General features: G+C 36.4%; 1 protein-coding gene and 1 long non-coding RNA gene across 6 annotated transcripts in view; both read left to right on the forward strand.

Annotated features, from left to right (window-relative positions):
• LOC143673271 (tripartite motif-containing protein 60-like) overlaps positions 1 to 24,231 on the forward strand; it is a 337,056-nt gene that overhangs the window by 281,251 nt on the left and 31,574 nt on the right. The gene's annotated exons all lie outside the window — the stretch shown is intronic.
• Positions 18,202 to 23,468, forward strand: LOC143673272 (uncharacterized). Its single transcript, XR_013170284.1, has 3 exons — positions 18,202 to 18,841; positions 21,418 to 21,637; positions 22,369 to 23,468. It is a non-coding gene; the product is annotated as an uncharacterized LOC143673272 (long non-coding RNA).

Here is a 24,231-nt window from a genome sequence, read left to right on the forward strand (position 1 = left end):
TATCCCATTGGGGAAGGCAACCGTATGAACTCATAGGTAAACAGAGATGGGTAGATATAGAAATTATTATATTAATGTCTATCTGAATTTCCAAACACTGTATATTTAAAAGGCCTGATAACCGATATACACCAGTAGCAATGAGCACATTCAAAACTCAGAATTTTATTTCTAATACCGTTGTCTAATAATAGCATTGTAGAAATGCATGATTCTATATCTGAACAAGGGTAAATAGAAGATGAGACTGAAACATCATGCAGTCCCAGAAATTCAGTGCTCAAAACCAAGAAAATCATGCATATCAAAGAGCATAGCATCTAATATGAAAGGGTTCCCAAAGGATAAATCTAGAAAAATCTGAACAAAATAAAAAGTATGGCATTAAATTGTAACAAAATATAACATAAATGTACAAGAACCTGTACTTATATGAATATGTTATTTGGCAAATTAATAATATAGGAGAAAAATCTTCACAGAAGAACAGTAGCATAGCTAGATAGATGATAGATAGATAGATAGATAGATAGATAGATAGATAGATAGATAGATGATAGATAGATAGATAGATATTCTTCCTACAGGAAAACCCAGGCCTCCACCTCTCCATACCACTCCTACTTGCTGCTTGAATTTGGATTGAACTTAATAACTTCCTTTTAAATACTAGAGTATGGAAAGGGAAAGGGAAAAATTTATGGTGGAGATAATTGGCAACCTTTGCATTTACCAAGTAATAAAGTTGTTATCACTTGATATAAGCATAGTAATTGCCTGGAACCCTTGATATGATATGTTGTAAGGAAATAGAGTATTCCTCATCAAAACAAACAAAAAATCTTGGTCTCATCATTTTAAAAATATTAGCAAAGTCCACATTTAGGACATTCTTAAATGCCCCTGAATAGCACTCCATAAACCTGTCCAAATCATGAAAAGCAGAAAAAGACTGAGAAACTCTCATATATCATAGGATACTCTGAGACATGATGACCAAATATAGTATGGTGTCCTAGATTGGATACTGGATAGATAGTAGACAATAATATTAAAATCTGAAAAATTTCTGTCAATTAATATTAGTGTACCAATGATGGTTTCTTAATTTTGTCAAATGTAACTTGGTAAAGTAAAATGGAAACATCAGGTAAACCTGGTTGAGCAATGTATGTGAACTCTCTATTCTGTCTGCAATGAGACTTGTTTATGAGATTTTAAAGGATGTGTTCACCAATGACAGAGCATGGTGTAAAATGGACAATTTATATTTTTCAGATGAAATAATGGAATCATGTATTCCTTCCATAGCAGGCACAGCACAATCTGAAAAGAGTAGAATCAAGGCTCATGGGAGTAAAGGAAATGACTGTTGGGGAAAAAGCAGTGATTAGATCTGAGTAGTTCAACAGCCTCCAATTGTGGTTCTTAAATAGAGCCAAATAAACATAAATAATGTAGGAGAGGGAATTAAAGCACACAAAGGAGCTCACAATGGCAAGGATTCTTTGGGTGGCTTTGGATTCAGGTGAGAGTCTGAGGGAGTGATCTTTTCTATGAATGTGTTGTTTGTGCCTGTACAAGGTAAAAACCATTAGCCTAGGTCATATGTCCCAAACACACAACATCATGGAAGGACAATAATGCTGTACAGAGTGATTTTTGCATCTCTAGCTGGAAGTGGAGCATAATGTATACGGAATAATTTTTCTCTGTGCTGTCTTTATTAATCAATTTTTCAGTTATATAAATTGGAAAACTGATATTGACAAGTGTGTGCAATATCCAGAAGAGATATTAGAAGGACTCATGTACCTCAGGGGTTCTCATTTAAGCTCTTTCTGCTATTGAGGCTGATTGTGATGGCCTGAAAGATACCCAAGAGGCAGCTGGTGCCAATGAACACACCCCTGGAAATTCTGTGAATATAGAAAACTAATTTGCACTAAAAATCACTGTGGGGTTGTTTCAACCTGCTTCCATTATCTGTGTATCTCCTCTAGAAGAATGACCAAGGAATTGGTTACAGTCTGATATCTGATGTTTAAGTGTACAGAACTTGACCTACATTCAATGAATTAAAGGAAGACAAAATAATTTTAAAAAGTAGGAAATTCCTCAGTATTCCAATGACTATCTGTAATAGAATCAGAAATCTATTTCCAAATCCATGCAGCCTATTCTGTCCTTTTCTAGGACTCCATATTCACATCCACAACCAAAGTATTTGCCATGGAAATATTAGTTTTGAACTATATTTTTCATGGAAAATGGAGTTAAAATTTTGCAACCTTTTTTTCATTTCCCCCTCATAATTAATTTCTCAAACCTATTTTATTTGCTCAGTTTTATTCAGCAGGGTTTAGCAATCTTTGCTTTTTAATAGCACTTAAAATGTAGTGGTTACTCTTATGTTTAAGTGCATGAGTCAGAGAATACTATTTGTCTCTTTTTAAGGAGAAATTATCCATACAGACATGAGAGGACTCCTCTAAATAGAGTTAGAATCAGTATTTGAAACTTTGTAGCCAAGTGTTATTTATTGTTGTGATACACAGGTTATTTTTTCAAATAATCCGAATATATGTATACCTTGTAATAGTTTATTTCAGTTTGTCAGCTTAGTAGTGATAATTTCCTGCTTTTGTCTAAATTTTACTCCTTAGGCCAATATTACATATGAAAGAAGATTCAGAAGTCTTTGAAAAATGCAAATATCCTGAATAATTTTCCATGACCCAGAAAGTTTCTAAGCCAGAGAAAATATCACAAGAAATATTTGAGTCTTAAAACAACTGAAGGTGAATTTTTTCCTACTCTCTGAAATTCTCAATTAAGAAATTAACTTTTCCTTAAAGGGTCTTTCCCAAATTCAGCAGGGAAAAACTCTCCCCATGTTCAAGTGGTCACACATATTTTCAATAGATAGTCATATATTGATTTAATTAATTATCTCATGCCCAAATTACATAAAAATAATTATACCTCACAAATTGTTATACAGTAATACTATTTATGTTGAGGAATAGATTTTTCAATAAGGTCCACCTTATTAATCACATACCAAGGGCTTTTGCTCAGAAATAATTATACTTCTCCAAAAAATTTCACAATTTTCCACATATTTTGAATACTAGATTAATTTCAAAATTACAATCTTAAAGCAGCTTAAAATTCAGTTTTTGATACCACTTGGATCAGACACTTTCATCTTCATCTTCAATGAAGATTTCATTATTTGGGAGTTGGTATAGGAAGTCAGACTCCTTGTCTTTCTCCAAAATCTAAGCTGATAATTCAAGAGTTATTGTGCTTATGTGACACTGGCACTAGACCTATTTCTTAACTAACAGAATCTCTTTTCCAGACATTATCAGTTATCTAGATCTTGAGGTGCTGCCTTTCCTTACAAACTCTGCCTTTCTGGCCAAAATAGAAAATACTCATGAAACTCATTATCTGCTATTAGAACAATGAGCTCAGTGATATACAGAATGGCCAAGGTATGTATGAGAAGGAGGGGAAGCAGTCAGACCCTGAGGTATGAGACTGTGATTCTGTGAACTCATCTCCCCATAAAATTGGAATTATCATTTCACTTGTAGCAGCAATGACAATAAATGGGGAACAGAAAAAGTTCTAAAAATCTTTGTCCTACATTTTCATTCCAGAGACCAAAGTTCATAATAAGTAGTCTAAAAGGACCATCATTTCATATTATCTCTTGTCTCACTTGGGTTCAGTAGAACACGCTGAGTTCTGAGACATGAGGGACTGGCAAAGAAACAGATTTACCACACTTTGTTCTCTGCTTCTATGAGAAGTTCTTCTAAGCAAAATATAATACTTTGCTAATCCTAGAACCCCAAGTACCATGTTTATTTAATTTATGGGAAGAGAAATAAAATCACATAAGTTGTCACAGAAGGATTTTCAATTTTCAATTGCAGAAGGAAGATCATGTTATCAATAATAGAGGTGAGAAAACATTAACCTTATTACCTTATTCAGTAAAAATTAATCAGTTAACCAGGATTAAAGGGACATTTTCCAGCAAAATATACCATAGCAATATCAACTTTAGAATAAATAGGAGGTCTAAACAAATCAGTAGGAATAACAATATCAAGGGGCAGTTATTGAGTCCCTCAGAAGATATCTTAACAGAAATGTTTGAATATACCTTTAAATATCAGTAATCAATTCTAATTGCTTCAGTGGGATCATTTTTGTTAAGTTGTTCCCATTGAAATGTGACTCTCCTACTTGTAGGTGGGGAATTTTGTTTATGTGGTTTCCATGGAGATGTGTCTCCACCCATTAAAATTAGATTGCTATTGGAATCCTTTAAAAGGGAACCGTTTTGGAAAAACTTCAGAGTAGACAGATCTAACAGAGACAGAACTTTGAAGATGAAGAAATAAAATGCACCCAGTGAAGCTTTTTGAAATGAGAATCTAAAGGCCATTTTTAATGGAATAAACTAATAAATTCAAGGGAATAATAGAATTAGGAAAACACTATAAACACTATTTTTGCAAACACAATAAAAAATGGGTTTCAGAAACTAGAATAAATGAATGAATGAAAAATGAATTAATGTCAAAATGAGGAGAAAGTTTATTGGTGCAAGTGGCTGAACTCAGCTGAGCCCCCTGATAAACTAAGCATAACTGAAATTGAGACAGATATTATGTGCATCCTAGTGGACTGTGCTGGTGCTGAAATCACAGCTTTCACAACTTATATTTTCATAAGGCAAAGTTGGAGCTGAATGTATTCAAGTTTGGTGCTAAATATATCAGATCATGGAAAATATGCAGGCTAGAACTACATGTTAATAACATGAGGACACAGTAAGATAAAACAAGATTGTGAGCAACTGTATTGGAAAAAATTATTTACTGTTTAAAGCAAAGAAATAAAAATCATACAGCACATGACAGATATATGAGATAGAAGAGGTGTTGAAGATTAGAAGAGACTTAATAGCCATAACAGCTTGATGCTGTGAGGGCCCCTAATTTTATAGGTGTAACAGAGATACTATAGTAATGTTTTAAAAAATTATTGACTATATATATATATATATATATATATATATATATATATAATATTTGTATATACATATATATGTATATAAACATACACATTAATATCTGCAGGAAAATAATGTAATATTCTGGATATACTTAAAATTTTCCTGCAAAAATCAATGATAATATCTGTTTGGATACTAATTGGAACAAACCAAATTTAAAATGTAAATTTTTTGTTAATTTTGTTGTGTAATGATTACATGTGGTTATATATAATTGCATGTGTCTATATATAATTTATTTCATATCAAGCAATTTATAAAGGTCCAGCATGTAACACATTGTTGAGCTACAGTAATATATTCAGCTATGACTAGTGTACTTAAATACAAGAATGTTTGGTTGACATTGGCTGCTGGTGTTTCAGTAAAGTTCTGTGGGTAAAGGCTAGTTGGCAGTTTGTGAAGAACACCATACAGGCTGAGAAAACCAAATGATATAGATTTAACGACAGATTCCAACTCACTTAAAAGGGAAAGGATATTCTTAATACGTTTCCTTTCAACAAATACTTATTAACTGACCATGACTTAGACTCTGTTTTTAAATGCAGGATACACAATGATGAATAAGACAATCATGATCAATACATTCAAGTTTACACTGAATGATGCTTTAAGATATAAAGACTCTCTGATTTTAAATTGAACTCCTTCATTTAGTCACTCTTGAACGTCTCCTGAATCAGCATTGTCATCAGCATTAACAGGATAATAATAACTGGACATACTAGAGTCATCTCAAGATTAACAAATATATCCAAGGACCCTGTACCATGTCTGGGTATGGTGAGCACTGCACATATTAACTCTTATTATGGTCGTAAAGCATTGTGATTACCAACATTAACCCTGAAACAGGCTGGCTGGTTTTGAGCCTGGCTTCAGCACATGGAAGCTGTGTGGCCTTGGGCAAATTACTTAACTGTCCTGTACCTCAGTATCCTCAAATGGATATTTTGAAGAACAGAAATACTTTCTAGCATTACTATAAGATATAATCAGGTTAACATAGAAAACAAATTCAGGCAGTTAGCAAACACTTCAAGTATATTTCTTTTCATATTATTATTTATCATTAATATTTTTCAGGTAGTTAGGACAGATCTCAAACTGAAGTAAGAATCTCATTTGGGTTAGCAAGTCACATCAGCTTATGAAGATAATAAGGGAATTTCCAAAAGGTAAATTAAAATAATTTTTTGACATTTGTGCTCCTTATTAGAAATGGGGTAGAGATCAAACTTTGCTTATTTCAACATATCTGTCCATTGACTTTTGATAGGTTTATCAAGGGAAAAGCTGGTGAGATATGAGGTCAATTGTATCAGCCTTTCCTAACCTGAGGTGAGGAATGTGCCTTTCAATTTCTGAGGATACAAATAATTGAAGGGAAAACTATCCAAAACACTTGTAAAATATCACTCTGTTCCCCTGTGAACAATAAACTGTAGGAAAGGAAAAGAGAAGACAGGGATCTGTTAAGGAGCTATTCAAGCAATTAAGGGTAAAGCTAAATATTTCTTCTACTGATAAAAATGGAAAAAACAATGGAGGAGAGATTTTAGAGGGATTACATATACCTGCTGGAATATTGAAGGATAAAATGAGTAAAGTAGTCTGTAAATGAGGAGGTATGTGGAGAAAGAGTGATTAAGTTAAGGCTGTCATTACCCTCTGGAGCATTAGATCAATGTGGGTGATAATTACTGCCATAGAAAACTGGAGTTTCAATTATAACTCAGCTTCATTGATCAAAACCAATGACTCAAAGAAAGTGAGTTCATGTTGCCCCTAAATGCATGTAAATTCTAAGATATGTTGCTAATTGGGATATTAATAACATTTAATAAATTTCCATGATGATTTTAACATTATAAATGTAAAATCCAGTTTTTCAGATTTTCATAATGTCTCAGATAATATGTTAAGCATTCCATATATGGCATATCTTGAAGAAAAACTTATAAAATGGATATAATTTTTTCATTCTATAAACACTGCAGCAAATCCAATAAGGTTGAAGTATGTACCAGGTTATCAGAAATATGAAAGAGGGAAAATGAATACTGCATATTACTGCCAAAATTAAACATGAAGAGATACCAGGAATGTCTTTGCAGACAGATTAAAAGTATTCATTGTTAAGACATGAAACTAGGAAAGTAAAACCTCATATAACAATTGCTAAATTCTAAAATTGAAAGGTGAATTTGAAAACAATTTGCTCTGAAATCATTCTGTCTTTAATTCAAGAGACTGGGGTCAATAAAAATGATCATAAGTTATTAACAACCTTTACAGACAAACTAGGCAACTTACATGAAATCAACAATTTCCTAGAAACATGTACACAAACTACACAAACTTCAAAAGGAACAGAAGTCCACATTAAAGCAATCACATGTAAAGACATTGACTTAGTCATTAAGAATATCCCCATAAAGACGGAGGAGGCGCCCATAGTTTGTGGAGTACTTGGGCCACGTGTATGGGAGTAAACTGCTTCTTGTTCATGCCTGAGACTGAGTTCCTCCTCCAGAGCAGCTACTAAAGAAACAAACGGTACAGAACAGCTCCCGGAGCCATGACAGAGACCAAAAAGACAGCGTACCTCATTCTGGAATGGCTGAACCGGCTGGGAGAATCCGCTGCAGTGAGATCCCTGACGGGCGCGCGCTTCCCCGGGCTGTGGCGGCTGGTGGCCGGAGCCCCTACCTCCCTCGTTCCTGGGCTGGCTGGGAGATTTGGACAGGCGGTCCCCTCAAGCCGCGGCGGTCGGCACCCCCCCCATGTGCAGATTCCCAGGCCAGCTGGGAGATTTGGACAGGCGGTCCCCTCAAGCCACAGCGGCCGGTGCCCGCCCCACGTGGGAGATTTGGAGTGGCACTCCCCCAAGCCGCTTTGGCTGGTGACCCTCCCCCACAGCGAGAGTCTTCCAAAGTTAAAGGGGCCACAGCATCTTTTACTGGTGGGACCCGCAGACAGACGAGCGCCACATACTGGGCAGGATAAGAAAAACAGAGCCCAGAGACTTCACAGAAAAATCTTTCAACCTGCTGGGTCCCACACCCAGGTAAATCTGATTAAATGCCCAGACACCAGCAAAAAATAATGGATCCATGCCAGGAAAATTTAAGATATGGCTCAGTCAAAGTAACAAACCAATAGTTCAAATGAGATACAGGAGCTGAGACAACTAATTCTGAATATACGAACAGAAATGGAAAACCTCTTCAAAAACCAAATCAATAAATTGAGGGAGGACATGAAGAAGACATGGGCTGAACAAAAAGAAGAAATAGAAAGTCTGAAAAAACAAATCACAGAACTTATGGGATTGAAGGACAAGGTAGAAAAGATGGAAAAAACAATGGATACCTACAATGGTAGATTTAAAGAGACAGAGGCTAGAATTAGTGAACTGGAGGATGGAACATCTGAATTCCAAAAAGAAACAGAAACTATAGGGAAAAGAATGGAAAATTTTGAGCAGGGGATCAGGAACTGAATGATAATATGAAGTGCACAAATATATGTGTTGTGGGTGTCCCAGAAGGAGAAGAGAAGGGAAAAGGAGGAGAAAAACTAATGGAAGAAATTATCACTGAAAATTTCCCAACTCTTATGAAAGAACTAAAATTACAGATCAAGAAGGGCAGTGCACCCCAAAGAGAATAGACCCAAATAGGCATTCTCCAAGACACTTCCTAGTTAGAATGTCAGAGGTCAAAAAGAAAGAGAGGATCGTGAAAGCAGCAAGAGAAAAACATTCCATCACATACAAGGGAAACCCAGTAAGACTATGTGTAGATTTCTCAACAGAAACCATAGAAGCTAGAAGACAGTGGGATGATATATTTAAATTACTAAAAGAGAAAAACTGCCAACCAAGACTTCTATATCCAGCAAAATTGTCCTTCAAAAATGAGGGAGAAATTAAAACATTTTCAGACAAAAAGTCACTTAGAGAATTTGTGACCAAGAGACCAGCTTTGCAAGAAATACTAAAGGGAGCACTAGAGTCAGACACGAAAAGACAGAACAGAGAGGTATGGAGAAGAATGTAGAAAGAAGGAAAATCAGATATGATATATATAATACAAAAGGCAAAATGGTAGAGGAAAATATTATCCAAACAGCAATAACACTAAATGTCAATGGACTGAATTCCCCAATCAAAAGACATAGACTGGCAGAATGGATTAAAAAACAGGATTCTTCTATATGCTGTCTACAGGAAACACATCTTAGACCCAAAGATAAACATAGGTTGAAAGTGAAAGGTTGGGAAAAGATATTTCATGCAAATAACAACCAGAAAAGAGCAGGAGTAGCTATACAAACATCCAGCAAATTAGACTTCAAATGTAAAACAGTTAAAAGAGACAAAGAAGGACAATATCTACTAATAAAAGGAACAATTAAACAAGAAGACATAACAATCATAAATAGTTATGCACCGAACCAGAATGCCCCACAATACATGAGGAATACACTGCAATCACTGAAAATGGAAATAGACACATATACCATAATAGTTGGAGACTTCAATTCACCACTCTCATCAATGGACAGAACATCTAGACAGAGGATCAATAAAGAAACAGAGAACTTGAATATTACAATAAATGAGCTAGACTTAACAGACATTTATAGGACATTGCATCCCACAACAGCAGGATACACCTTTTTCTCAAGTGCTCATGGATCATTCTCAAAGAGAGAACATATGCTGGGTCAAAGAGCAAGTCTTAACAAATTCAAAAAGATTGAAATCATACACAACACTTTCTCGGATCATAAAGGAATGAAGTTGGAAATCAATAATAGGTGGAGTGCCAGAAAATTCACAAATATGTGGAGGCTCAACAACACACTCTTAAACAACGAGTGGGTCAAGGAAGAAATTGAAAGAGAAATTAGTATATGTCTCGAGGCAAATGCAAATGAAAACACAACATATCAAAACCTATGGGACGCAGCAAGGCAGTGCTAAGAGGGAAATTTATTGCATTAAATGCCTATATCAGAAAGAAGAAAAGGCAAAAATTCAGGACTTACTGTCCACTTGGAAGAACTGGAGAAAGAACAGCAAACTAACACCAAAGCAAGCAAAAGGAAAGAATAACAAAGATTAGAGCAGAAATAAATGAAATTGAAAAAATGAAAACAATAGAGAAAATCAATAAGACCAGAAGTTGGTTCTATGAGAAAATCAATAAGATTGATGGGCCCTTAGCAAGATTGACAAAAAGAAGAAGAGAGAGGACGCAAATAAATAAGATCAGAAATGGAAGAGGAGACATAACCACTGACCTCACAGAAATAAAGGAGGTAATAACAGGATACTATGAACAACTTTACGCTAATAAATACAACAATTTAGATGAAATGGACGGGTTCCTGGAAAGGCATGAACAATCAACTTTGACCCAAGAAAAAATAGATGACCTCAACAAACAAATCACAAGTAAAGAAATTGAATTAGTCATTCAAATCTTCCCAAAAAGAAAAGTCCAGGACCAGACGGTTTCACATGTGAATTCTACCAAACATTCCAGAAAGAATTACTACCAACTCTGCTCAAACTCTTCAAAAAAATCGAAGTGGAGGGAAAGCAACCTAATTCATTCTATGAAGCCAACATCACCCTCATACCAAAACCAGGCAAAGATATTACAAAAAAAGAAAACTACAGACCAATCTCTCTAATGAATATAGATGCAAAAATCCTCAACAAAATTATAGCAAATCGAATCCAGCAACACATTAAAAAATTATACATCATGACCAAGTAGGATTCATCCCAGGTATGCAAGGATGGTTCAACATAAGAAAATCAATTAATGTAATACACCATATCAACAAATCAAAGCAGAAAAATCACATGATCATCTCAATTGATGCAGAGAAGGCATTTGACAAGATTCAACATCCTTTCCTGTTGAAAACACTTCAAAAGATAGGAATACAAGGGAACTTCCTTAAAATGATAGAGGGAATATATGAAAAACCCACAGCTAATATCATCCTCAATGGGGAAAAATTGAAAACTTTCCCCCTAAGATCAGGAACAAGACAAGGATGTCCATTATCACCACTATTATTCAACATCGTGTTGGAGGTTCTAGCCAGAGCAATTAGACAAGAAAAAGAAATACAAGGCATCAAAATTGGAAAGGAAGAAGTAAAACTATCACTGTTTGCAGACGATATGATACTATACATCGAAAATCCGGAAAAATCCACAACAAAACTACTAGAGCTAATAAATGTGTACAGCAAAGTCAGGTTACAAGATCAACATTCAAAAATCTGTAGCATTTCTATATACTAGCAATGAACAAGCTGAGGGGGAAATCAAGAAATGAATTCCATTTACAATTACAACTAAGAGAATAAAATACCTAGGAATAAATTTAACTAAAGAGACAAAAAACTTATACAAAGAAAACTGCAAAAAACTGTTAAAAGAAATCACAGAAGACCTAAATAGATGGAAGGGCATACCGTGTTCATGGATTGGAAGACTAAATATAGTTAAGATGTCAATCCTACCTAAATTGATTTACAGATTCAATGCAATACCAATCAAAATCCCAACAACTTATTTTTCAGAAATAGAAAAACCAATAAGCAAATTTATCTGGAAGGGGAGGGTGCCCCGAATTGCTAAAAGTATCTTGAGGGAAAAAAACGAAGCTGGAGGTCTCCCGTTGCCGGACTTTAAGGCATATTATGAAGCCACAGTGGTCAAAACAGCATGGTATTGGCATAAAGATAGATATATCGACCAATGGAATCGAATAGAGTGCTCAGATATAGACCCTCTCATCTACGGACATTTGATCTTTGATAAGGCAGTCAAGCCAACTCACCTGGGACAGAACAGTCTCTTCAATAAATGGTGCCTAGAGAACTGGATACCCATATGCAAAAGAATGAAAGAGGACCCGTATCTCACACCCTATACAAAAGTTAACTCAAAATGGATCAAAGATCTAAACATTAGGTCTAAGACCATAAAACAGTTAGAGGAAAATGTAGGGAGATATCTTATGAAACTTACAATTGGAGGCAGTTTTATGGACCTTAAACCGAAAGCAAGAGCACTGAAGAAAGAAATAAATAAATGGGAGCTGCTCAAAATTAAACACTTTTGTGCATCAAAGAACTTCATCAAGAAAGTAGAAAGACAGCCTACACAATGGGAGACAATATTTGGAAATGACATATCAGATAAAGGTCTAGTATCCAGAATTTATAAAGAGATTGTTCAACTCAACAACAAAAAGACAGCCAACCCAATTACAAAATGGGAAAAAGACTTGAACAGACACCTCTCAGAAGAGGAAATACAAATGGCCAAAAGGCACATGAAGAGATGCTCAATGTCCCTGGCCGTTAGAGAAATGCAAATCAAAACCACAATGAGATATCATCTCACACCCACCAGAATGGCCATTATCAACAAAACAGAAAATGACAAGTGCTGGAGAGGATGCGGTGAAAGAGGCACATTTATCCACTGTTGGTGGGAATGTCAAATGGTGCAACCACTGTGGAAGGCAGTTTGGTGGTTCCTCAAAAAACTGAATATAGAATTGCCATACGACCCAGCAATACCATTGCTAGGTATCTACTCAAAGACCTTAAGGGCAAAGACACAAACGGACATTTGCACACCAATGTTTATAGCAGCATTATTTACAATTGCAAAGAGATGGAAACAGCCAAAATGTCCATCAACAGATGAGTGGCTAAACAAGCTGTGGTATATACATACGATGGAATATTATGCAGCTTTAAGACAGGATAAACTTATGAAGCATGTAATAACATGGATGGACCTAGAGAACATTATGCTGAGTGAGTCTAGCCAAAACTAAAGGACAAATACTGTATGGTCCCACTGATGTGAACCGACATTCGAGAATAAACTTGGAATATGTCATTGGTAACAGAGACCATCAGAAGTTAGAAACAGGGTAAGATAATGGGTAATTGGAGCTGAAGGGATACAGACTGTGCAACAGGACTAGATACAAAAATTTAAAAATGGACAGCACAATACTACCTAATTGTACTGTAATTATGTTAAAACACTGAATGAAGCTGCATCTGAGCTATAGTTTTTTTGTTTGTTTTTTTGTTTGTTTGGCTTTTTTGTTTTTTTTTCTTTTTCCTTTTTTTTCTTTTTTATATATTTTTTCTATTTTTTATTTTTATTATTATTTTTATTTTTTTCTCTATATTATCATTCTATATCTTTTTCTGTTGTTTTGCTAGTTCTTTTCCTAAATCGATGCAAATGTACTAAGAAATGATGATCATACATCTATTTGATGATATTAAGAATTACTGATTGCATATGTAGAATGGAATGATTACTGAATGTTGTGTTAGTTAATTTTTTTTAATTAAAAAAAAAGAATATCCCCATAAAGAAAAACCCATTTCTAAATGGCTGCATGGCCAAATTTTGCCAACCTATTCTGATAAGAATTCATATTCTGTTCAAACTGTTCCAAAAAATTGAGGGCACACAAACTCGTTAATGAAGGTACATCATGTTAATATCAAAGTCCACTATAGATACTGCAAGAAAACTACAGAACATTCCCTCTAATGAATATGGATGCAAAAACTTTCAACCAAAGTGTTTATGAATCAAATCTGGCAGCATACTGAAAGAATTATACACTATGACCAACTGGGTTTTATTCTAGCTGTGCAAGCCTGGTTCAACACAAGAAAAACAAATGGAGCCATCTGAGACACACACAACTGGCAAAAGGCAACAACACTGGGTATTCTCAGGTGGTCTCTCATTCAAGCACTAACCAGTCCCAACCCTGCTTACCTTCTGAGATCAGGGGAGATCAGATGCCTTCAGGGTGGTATGGCTTAGACACATGCTGCTGAGGCCAGGCACCTCAGGAGGCTGGTTTGCAGGCCTCACAGAATGGCAGGGTCTGCAGGTCCCTGTTGCCAGAATCCAGGCTGCCAGCCACTGTTCACAGACACCAGCCTTTGACTGCATACCTGAAACCTGCCTTGTGTGGACATCTGAGGACAAGGGCAGTGGCAGAAAGGAGGGTGGTGAGCCAGTCCTGGCAGTGCACTGCTATGGGTTCAGCAGAGCAGAGGCCTAGTGTCCCCCAAGATCTGGGCAGTCCATCATACAAGTTCCAAAGAGATTTGCCTGCACTTGGCTTGGGACACTCCAGCAGGTTGGGCGTCCTTAGGAGGCTGTGCCCCACCAGGCTCAGCTGTGCTCAGTCCCTGGGAGGCCCACACTCACACAGAATCACCATGCACACTGCCATTCCAGGACCATATGGCTCCTGCACACACACCCCCTACTCAGCTTTCCCCAACCACCCAACCAGAAATGCCAATGTCCCATCCCTACCAACCACTCTGCCAGCCTTTCTTCCGAAGCCCTGGAGCCATCCAGCCACTCCAGGGACTCCACTGAGCTCATCTGACCAGAGAGAGGAAGAAGCCTTGTTTTCTGCCCAACACTCAGGAATGTGTCTCCTGTAGGGAGTCCTCTGCTGGCCTTGCCTACCCTCCCACTAGGTCCACCCATGCAACCTTTCCACCTCCAAATCCTGAGGCTGCAGCCTAGGTGAATTAAGTACATGATTTTCAATATATATCCTATTCAGTATGTTGTTCTTTCATTCTCCTGATGTTGTTCTTTCATGAAAAAAGTTTTAATTTAATGAATCTCAGCTGATTTTTATCTTGTACTTTGTGTTCTGGTTACATGTCTAAAAATCTGTTTCCAAATGTAAAGTCACAATTTCACCCCCCCATAAGAGGTTTATACTCTTACATTTAGATTCATGATTCATTTTGTGTTAATTTGAGGGGGTGCGGGTATTGTGTAATAAAGGATGCTGCTTTCATTCTTTTGAATGTTGATGTCTAGTTTTCCCAGGACAATTTGTTCAGGATACTTTCCTTTCCCTATTAAGAAGATGTGGTCAACTTGTTAAAAAATCAATTGACCATTGATCTATAGGTCTATTTCTTTGCTCTCAATTCTATTCCATTGATATATATACCTTTTCTTTGTGCCAGTACCACATTTTTTTATTACTGTGGGTGTGTAAAGAATTGAAATCAGGAAATATTTGTCCTTCAAATTTGTACTAATTTTGCAAGATTGTTCTGGCTCTTCAGGGTCCCATGCCCTTCCATATGAATGTGATGATCAGCTTTTCTATTTCCTCACAGAATGTTTTTAGAATATAGAGTGAACTGTGTTAAATCTGTAAATCACTGAGGGTAGTATTGACATCTTAATGAAACTATTCCAAACCATTGGGATGGGATGTTTTTCCCAGGTGTCTTTTTTAATTTCTTTCAAACATAGATTGAGGTTTCTGAATAGAAGTATTTTACATTCTTGGTTAAATTGTTCCTAGATATTTGATTCTTTTAGCTGCTTTTGTAAGTGGAATTATTGACTTGATTTTCTTTTCATATTGTTTATCTCTGGTGTAGACAAACACCACTTCTTTTTGTGTATTGATCTTATAGCCTGTAACCTTGCTGATTTCATTTATTTGCTCTAAGAGCTTTCTTGTAGATTCTTGGGGACTTATCTGTATAGAAACATGTTATCTGAAAACAAGGATAACTTTACTTCTTGCTTTCCAATTTTGATGCATTTTATTTATTTTCCTTGCCTAATTATTCTAGCTAGCATTTCATTGTCTTGTTCCTTATTACAGAGAAAGTTTTCACCTTTTATGAAAGGAGTTCTCTTTTATTCCTATTTGTCTGAGTGTATTTATAAAGAAAGCATACTGAGGGTTGTGAAATCCCATATCTATATCAATTGAAAGGATTACATCGTCTCTTTAATCTTTCATTCTAATAGTGTGGTATATTACAGTGATTTTCTTATGTTGCACCACCTTTACATTTCTATAACATCCATTTGGTTCTGAGGTATAATGTTTCCAAACACATAATTGGATTTTGTTAGTTAGTATTTGGTGAAAAATATTGCCTCAATAAGGGTTACTGGCACATGCTTCCTTTTGTTTTGATAATTCTATATGGCATTGGTATTATGGTGATGCTAGCCAAATTAGTTGCAGTGTAATTCCTCCCTTACATGATTTTTGAGGAATGCCTTTGTCTTCACCTACCTTCATGTATTTCAGTATATTTGAAACAGAAATGAAGAATATGGTGCTGATTTGAAGCTATTATACACTCCAGAAAAACTGTGTCCTTCAATCCTCAATCAATATTGGTGGGCAGGTTCTTTTGGTTTCCATGGAAATGTGATCCACAACCGTGGGTGGTAACTTCTGATTGATAGTTTCATGGAGATGTGTCTCTACCCATTCAATGTCGGGTTGCTTACTGGAGCTTTTTATTAGGGATCCATTTTGTAAAAAGCTTGAGAGCCACCAGAATCAACAGAATGCACACAGCTAGAAACCTTTGGAGCAGAAGGAAAATGCCCAGAAGGAAAACATAGGAATTGAGGAGAAAAATGTTAGCTGATGTTGCTGTGTGACTTTCCAGCTGAAAGAGAAATCCCAAACATCATTGGCTTTCTTGGTTCAAGATAACTTTCTCTTGATGTCTTAATTTGGTATTTTCATAGACTTGCCTAAATTTGGACATTTTCATGACCTTAGGACTGTAAACTTACAACTTAACAAATTCCCCTTTATAAAAACCATTCCATTTCTGGTATACTGCATTCTGGCAGCTTTCAAACAAAGACAAACACCTTGGATCAATCTTTTAAGAAGCCATTGGTTGGACCAGAACAGAGATGTGCAGTATATTGCAGGTAAGGACTGCTACTGCTTCCTCCAGAACTAGACATCGGGATACAACAGTGGAATCATGGCCTTCTCAGTTTTACAACTGCCATCAAGCAAGGAATTATATGGAACAAGGCCTAGCAAAGACACCAGAGATAGCAAACCATTTTTTCACTAAGTTTTTTTTTTCTTGTTTCATCACTTGCTTGGTTCCTATAAAATTTTAAATATTTCCAGATTTCTGATAAAGTCAGTTCTGCCATTTTCTACTTGTTTTCTGAGTGAGGACACATTACCCACCATTTCGCTGACCCCTTTCAGTACCTTTTTTGGGGTATGAAATTCTTTGTGTTATTCATTTCATTTAATTAGATTACTATTTATTATAAAACATAATCTCTTGATTTATCACTCTTCTGCTAGCATATTAGATATTTATGAAGACATAAAAAACAAGAATATCCCAGAGGAAATGAATTAAACCTTAATCTTGAGGTGAGTGATTGTGTGGATTAGAGGAAAAACATACTTTAAACAGCATCCTAGAGTTGTCTCTTTAGATTCAAAATTAATTATACTAATATCAGTAGATGTCAAGGATATGGGCCAGATTGAATTTACCAGAATAAAGCTCACACCTTAGAGAATTCACACTTTCAAAACTTATCATCAGCTGCATGTTCCTATTCATCAATTTCTGAAGAAAACTAAAGATCACCACCTATATGGATAGAGCTTCTGTGGATGTTAAGAGAACAGATGGATATCACAATATGGCAATATTTGTCCTTAGAAATATGTAAACATAATACCCATGTGTGAAAGATGACCTCAATTAGAAGTTTGCAGATGATTGATGGCATATGGATAGATGAAAGAGCAACATGCATATTATTATGAGATAAGTACCGAAAGAAAGAGCCAGTGAAGTTAGAACTTCATAATTATTAGGGAAGGAGAATGGGGCTTGGACCATGATAGGTACAGGGTTCTGCTTCTTATAAAAATACAGAAATTAATTTGTACTCTAAGGATGGATAATTTGGTAAAAATTAAAATGCATAAAGGAAGAAAACTATAGAACATGATATCATACAGAGAATGCTGCTTGACTAGTTATATTGGTTTGAATCTGCATTACTATGGCATACTTACCCTTATCCCCTGCAAGCAAATGCACACATAAAAGAAAATGAAAAGAACCCCTATTTTTAATTTTTTCCTCCACCTCAATGCACTATAAGAAATAAGTCAATAATCATAAAGAGTAATAAAATATTTTTTATATTTCCATTTGTTTCTTTTCACTTATGTTTGTTTTCATTTTCACATGGTTAATATTAACTCTTTTTCCTTTGATATATTGACAATACACAATTATTGTATTCTTTTTCAATTTTGATGCAGATTTCTGCTCTCCATGTCAAATGCTGTCCCATCACTGTTCATCTGTAAAGTAGTTGTGCTGTTCATTTTTCTCATATACAGGTCCCTGAGCTCATTATCCAACCCCCAGACATAGCACTTACTGTCTAAATGTTCTGGGAAAGGATGAGACCAGACCCTGCCTTCTATTAATGAATCATGAGTTCTTGAACATGGAAAGGAATAGTGTTTGGGTTCTGCAGCATGTCAAGTCTGCATGAGGTGGCGCCATGCCTAAACACTGTGTTCACTCATATATAGGGGCTGATGAACCAAGGAACCATTCATTTCTGCATTTTATTGCTATACCCCAAAGTACGTGGAATTTGGATTAAATCAGAATCGCACTGATCCCAGATGCTTGGTGAAGGGAAGGTGAATCATGGCTTGGACACATCAGTCCCAACCTCTTTTCCCTAATTCCTCAAATACCAGTGCTTTAGTGTTGCTCTGACTTAGTTTTATGGATGCCCACATCAGAGGCCTCAGCCTTTGCCACTTATTGCTGAAGGTAAGTCATGAGTAGAGCAATGATATTCAAAAGGGAGTGGCTGAGGAAGGCCTAAGATTTTAACCTCCCTCCTCATGGCTTCAGGAGAAGCCACCATCTTCCACTACACACAAATACACACATGAATGCACCTGATACACAAATGCCTGCGCACACAGCACATATTCAAACACAGACATGCAAACACACACAAATTTAAATGAGCATGCACACATACCTACACATCCTAGGCCAAATTAGCCTGCCTCCCTCCCAGAGCTCCTCATTACTGAAGCTTAATGAGCATAATTGCAGATATCTTTACATCAGTTTTTCCTCCAGATTTTTTTCATGGACACATTACATTTTAATCAAGAAAAATTGTTGTTAATTTAGCATCATGGTAGAAAGTGGGCCTTATCCTTGGTGTTTTCAATAAATTTTAATCTCAAGTATTTGCTTCAGCTTTGACTAACCTTGGATCCTGCAATGAATGACTTCTGAGTCTTATCATCTGTGGATTTTCTTTATTCCAAATATTGGGCTTAGTTCATGCTGATTAACAAACCTTCCCCTGAAAGTTACTTTCTAAGGCCAAGCTCTGCTTACACCCCTCCCAAGCTCAAGTATTCTCCAATGCCCCTTGACTCCATTCTAAGTCTACGATGCTTTTAAACCTATGATTCCACAGCTTAACATTCAGATTCATTGTCTAGTCTCCCCTTCATCTCCAGCTTTATCTCCAATGATCTACAATAAAACACATTTACTGTGACCCTGTCATACTTGTCTCAAAGCAGCTTTATCAAATCTAGTTTTATCCTAGACTTTTACAGTCAAATGAAGTCCCCCCTTTCTAAACCATTTGAATGTCAACTGTCCTTCACTGATGCCCACATCAGAGAATTTTCTGATGGGATCTCCTTGAGCCAAGGAGCACAATTTGAAAAAATAAAAAACTCCCACTGCAGTTCTAAATGATTGGGAAAGCTTAGAGTCTCCATCACTCAGCACCATTTGATGATCAAGGCATGACCAGGCCCAGCTCAGGACTACTGGATTGGTGTAGTATAGTTTAATGATCACTGGGAATGGAACCAGAATTTTAGGTCCTCATTTGGCTTCTCCTTCTAATGCTTAATTAGAAATGAGGTTCTGAGAAATGGGAAGAGACTATGGGGCATCTATATAAAGCTTTGACAATAGTTAAATTGGCTCTGACTCTGTCCCATAGGTCTTGCCCCTTTCCTGTGAGTATAGGAAACACAGATTGTTTCCATGGTGGCCCAGCATCTGACTTGTCTGGAGTTACTACTTTATGTCCCCCCCATCATGGGTGCTCATAGATATGCTATATATAGGTGGAGAGCACAACTGAGGCAGCCAGTATGGATGGGTCTCCTAGGCCATCTCAGTCTAATCAGACATGTTTTGGAATTGCCATTGCTTATGATGTGCTGCATAAACAGACATTACCATACCATGAATACTGTAGGTACTGAATAATAAGAATTACCCTTGAAAATGTACACATACAAACACACCATACACAAAACTGTTCTCTGAGTATATTACCAGTATTCAATTTCATTAAAAAGCTGGTGAGATGGAGGTGGACTTTAGAAGACTATCCTGAGGAAGCTATAGTGTATGTGAAGTCCATGCAAAGGAACCCTGCACATCTTGACAATCATGGGTTCTTTGTAGCTGGATAAAGATTGGAAGGCATGTGCAGGTTGTGGGTAGAGATTGCAAAGAGGTATGACTCCAGGATTCTAAGGGGTAACACTAGTGACTGGAGACAACAAAAAGAAGGACATCCTGTCATTATCTTACCATCACAGACCTGATTCTCATAAGTGTAGTTTCTACCCCACAGAATGTCAGACCACAAAAAATCAAACAGTGAAGGTAATATTTCCATTGATAGATGGCTAAAATGATTCTTAGAGATGAATGGATCTTCCAATGGTCACAAAACAAGTGAACAGTTTGATTGGGGAATGGAGTCAGAATTTTGGGTCCTCATTTGGCTTCTCCTTCTAATGCTTAATTAGAAATGAGGTACTGAGAAATGGGGAGAGCCTATGGAGCCATCTCATAAACCACAAAGGCTAAAGATGAAATAGGAAGACCAGGCTCCTTTCTTCACCCCAAAGGAGCTTAAGTGGTAATATCTATGTTATACAGAGATGTCTGGGAAACAAGAGCAGATGGGTAAGAAGGGCCAACAATTCTGGCTTCTTCTACCCCATGTCCAGTTGTGAGGTCATAGCAATGGCACAAATCTCAGATGTCAGAGAATTTCCTAGACATTCTGGAACTTTTGTGTGACAATGGGTGTTTCTTTTGCCCTGGCTTTTGATTCCCAATATGGGCAGTATTTATCTCTAAATTCTATGAAGAATACCATAAAATGATATCTATAAGCACATTCACTGAATATTTTTGCATAGTCAAAGATTGGAAAAAAGCCAGAGATGATGGTTAAATTCATGCATCAACTTGCTTAGATTATGGTGTTCAGTTTTGGGTCAAGCAAGCACTGTTGTGATTGCTGCTGTCTTTATATTTTGTTGATTTAATTCATTAACCAGTTGGCTGCATCTATGCCTTACTACACCTACAATCAACCTTCATCAGTGAGAGAAGTCTGCTCATCCAAACAATTCAAAGACATAAAGAGAGAAATCAGAAAGAAGGATTTCTAATTCAGCAAGCTAGTTTCTCCTGGGGAATTCATGAAATCCTAAATTGGTATTCCAGCTCGAGGTCTGCCCTATAGAATTTGGATTTGCCAATCTCCAGTTGTATCAAGTAATGCCTATAAAATTCTATAATATTTACACTGTTATTTAATGAAACAATTGGTTCTATTTCCATGGAAAGCTCTTACTAATATCAATTTGGTACCAAGAGTGGTCTTGAGAAATACAGATAAGGCTACTCAGTTAGGTCTGGTGCTCTGTAACTGGATCTCTAATCTGATCAGATTAAAAGGCCCACGTTACTCTATTGTCAATTTTCAAGATGACACACATAGTTTGTGGTGTGAAACAGCTATAAGGTAAATAAAATATCATCACTGAGTATTGCAAGTCACATGCTTGTAAGAGGTGAGGCTCTGGGTGACCATGAACTTAATACCTTGATCATTTTCTGGAGTTAAAAAGTTTAATAATATTGGTTGGTAGGCCCTAAATATGCTGAATATTATTATGAAAGAAAAGGATGAGCTCAAAGCCTTCAAATTGCCACCTTCATGGGGTGAAGGACATTAAAATTTCTATGCATGCCCTGAAAGAAATCTTATTTTTTGTAATGTGGAGTTGGAATTTCTGAAAACCTGATCCATAAATTCATTCTGTGAGTGGTTGAATTGCAACATAAATTGAATAATTTCTGAAAACATCACAGGGCATATGCTGTTAAAGTTTGTGTGTTGATTGGATAGGGAATGTGATTCAGAAGATTGGAATGGAGTCAATGAAGTGATAATGATGAAGTTAAGGACACTGAAAAAAATTCTGCTGATTCCCCCTTTCCAGATAAACGTGTGATGGCATGCTCTGAAGAATGAGACATCTAACCTCCATAAGAAGAGATATAACTGCCTTCACTGCAGAAACACCCCTTACATCTCTGAATGAAATGAACCTGTATTATGAGATGAAACTGTAAATAAATTTCCTGAGGTAGTTGGCTTGTAAGGTACTGTTAATTCCTCTCATGAACTAGTACTTCTTCCTATCTTTATTTTGAGAATCATAATGAGACTGGATCCCCAACATGTCCAAAAAGGTGAGGTTCATGGCAAATCCCATGATGGGCTGTGCTACACTCCCCCAACTAATCTAAATGAGTTTTACAATTTGTATAGAGAGAAACCAGGGAAATATTTGTGGGAATGTATATTGATGGTGTCGTATAATGGTGGAAGTAACATAAAGATGGATCAGGCTGAATATATTGATATGGACCCACTAAGCAGAGATTCTGGGTTGAATATTTTAGCCTGAGGGTTTAGAAAGGACTCTAATAGTTTGTTTGAGTGATTGACTATAGCATGGAACAAAAGGTGACCTACATTGTCTGAAGTTGAAATTTCAGTACTGCCCTGCAGATGAGGGTATCTAAAGGCTTACAAATATCGGAATGCTATAGTGGATTTAAATGAAAGATTTGTTAAACTCACTTCTGGAATATCCAGAGGACATACTTTTCATCAGGTCTGTGAAGAACAAATCGGTGAGTAAATTGCCATCATCCCTAAAGAGATCTGTGGTTACTCTTCCCTATAAGTTTTATATTACTGTGAGATTTACTGAGAATGGACTTGGATGTACTTAGCTTTAACCAAGTAGTAGAAATTAGTTGCTAAAGACAAGATATCATGGCTACCAAATTGGAAAGCAGAGTGAAAATGATAATCAGAATAATCTGACTCACAGAAATCTATGACATTGACTTATCACTCATAAGGTATCTAGAAGAAAAAAACTGGGAAGTCTATCAAGGCTTTTCTTGATCTATATAAGAAGAAGTAAAGATCAAGTGAATAAAAGTCTAAGTTGAATAATAAAAACAGGAAATCACAGTCCCTCAATCAATTCCCACATTGGAGAGTTTGTAGATCCAGAAATCCTGGAATGAAAGGGATGAAGACCTTTGGAAGGGCTCTGCTACACTGCCAAAACTGTGTACTGTTAATTGTCCTCCTAGCTCTCCCAAAAGGGAACAATGGACTTTTACCAGGATGATGATACACTGGTTAAAGTAAATGATAAAATAGTTCAGTGGCTCAGAACTGATGGTAATTCCAGGAGACACAAAATATCACTGTGTTCCTACCTGTCATAGTAGGGGCTAAAGAAGTCAATTTGATCAATGGAATTTAGGGTCAGATCCATGTCATAGTGGGTGCTGAGGCTGCCCAAACACATTCTGTAGTATTTCCCTCAGTTCTTGAATACATATGTAGAGTAGAAATAAACAATGTTTAGCAGAATCCTACATTGGTTTCTTAACTTGCAGACTGGATGCTATTTTATTAGGGAAGGCCAAATGGAAGCCATTAGAACTACATCCACCTAACAAAATAGAAGATCGAAAGCAGTATCACATTCCTGTATGAATTTCAGAGATTAGTGCCATTATCAAGGGCCTGAAGAATGCAGGGGTGGTGATTTCCAACACATCCCTATTCAACTCTCTTATTTGACCTGTGAAGAAAATATTTGAATCTTTGATAACAGTGGAGTGTCATAACCTTAACAGAAAGTTACTCCAATTGCATCTGCTGTTCCAGAAATGGTATGACTATTTGAGCAAGTCAACATATTTATGGTTCTCGGTGTACAGCTTGATATAGAAAATACTTGTTGTAGTTTGCTAGCTGCCAGAATGCAACA

The sequence above is a fragment of the Tamandua tetradactyla genome, unplaced genomic scaffold, assembly GCF_023851605.1.
Source record: "Tamandua tetradactyla isolate mTamTet1 unplaced genomic scaffold, mTamTet1.pri scaffold_73_ctg1, whole genome shotgun sequence".
NCBI lineage: Eukaryota > Metazoa > Chordata > Mammalia > Pilosa > Myrmecophagidae > Tamandua > Tamandua tetradactyla.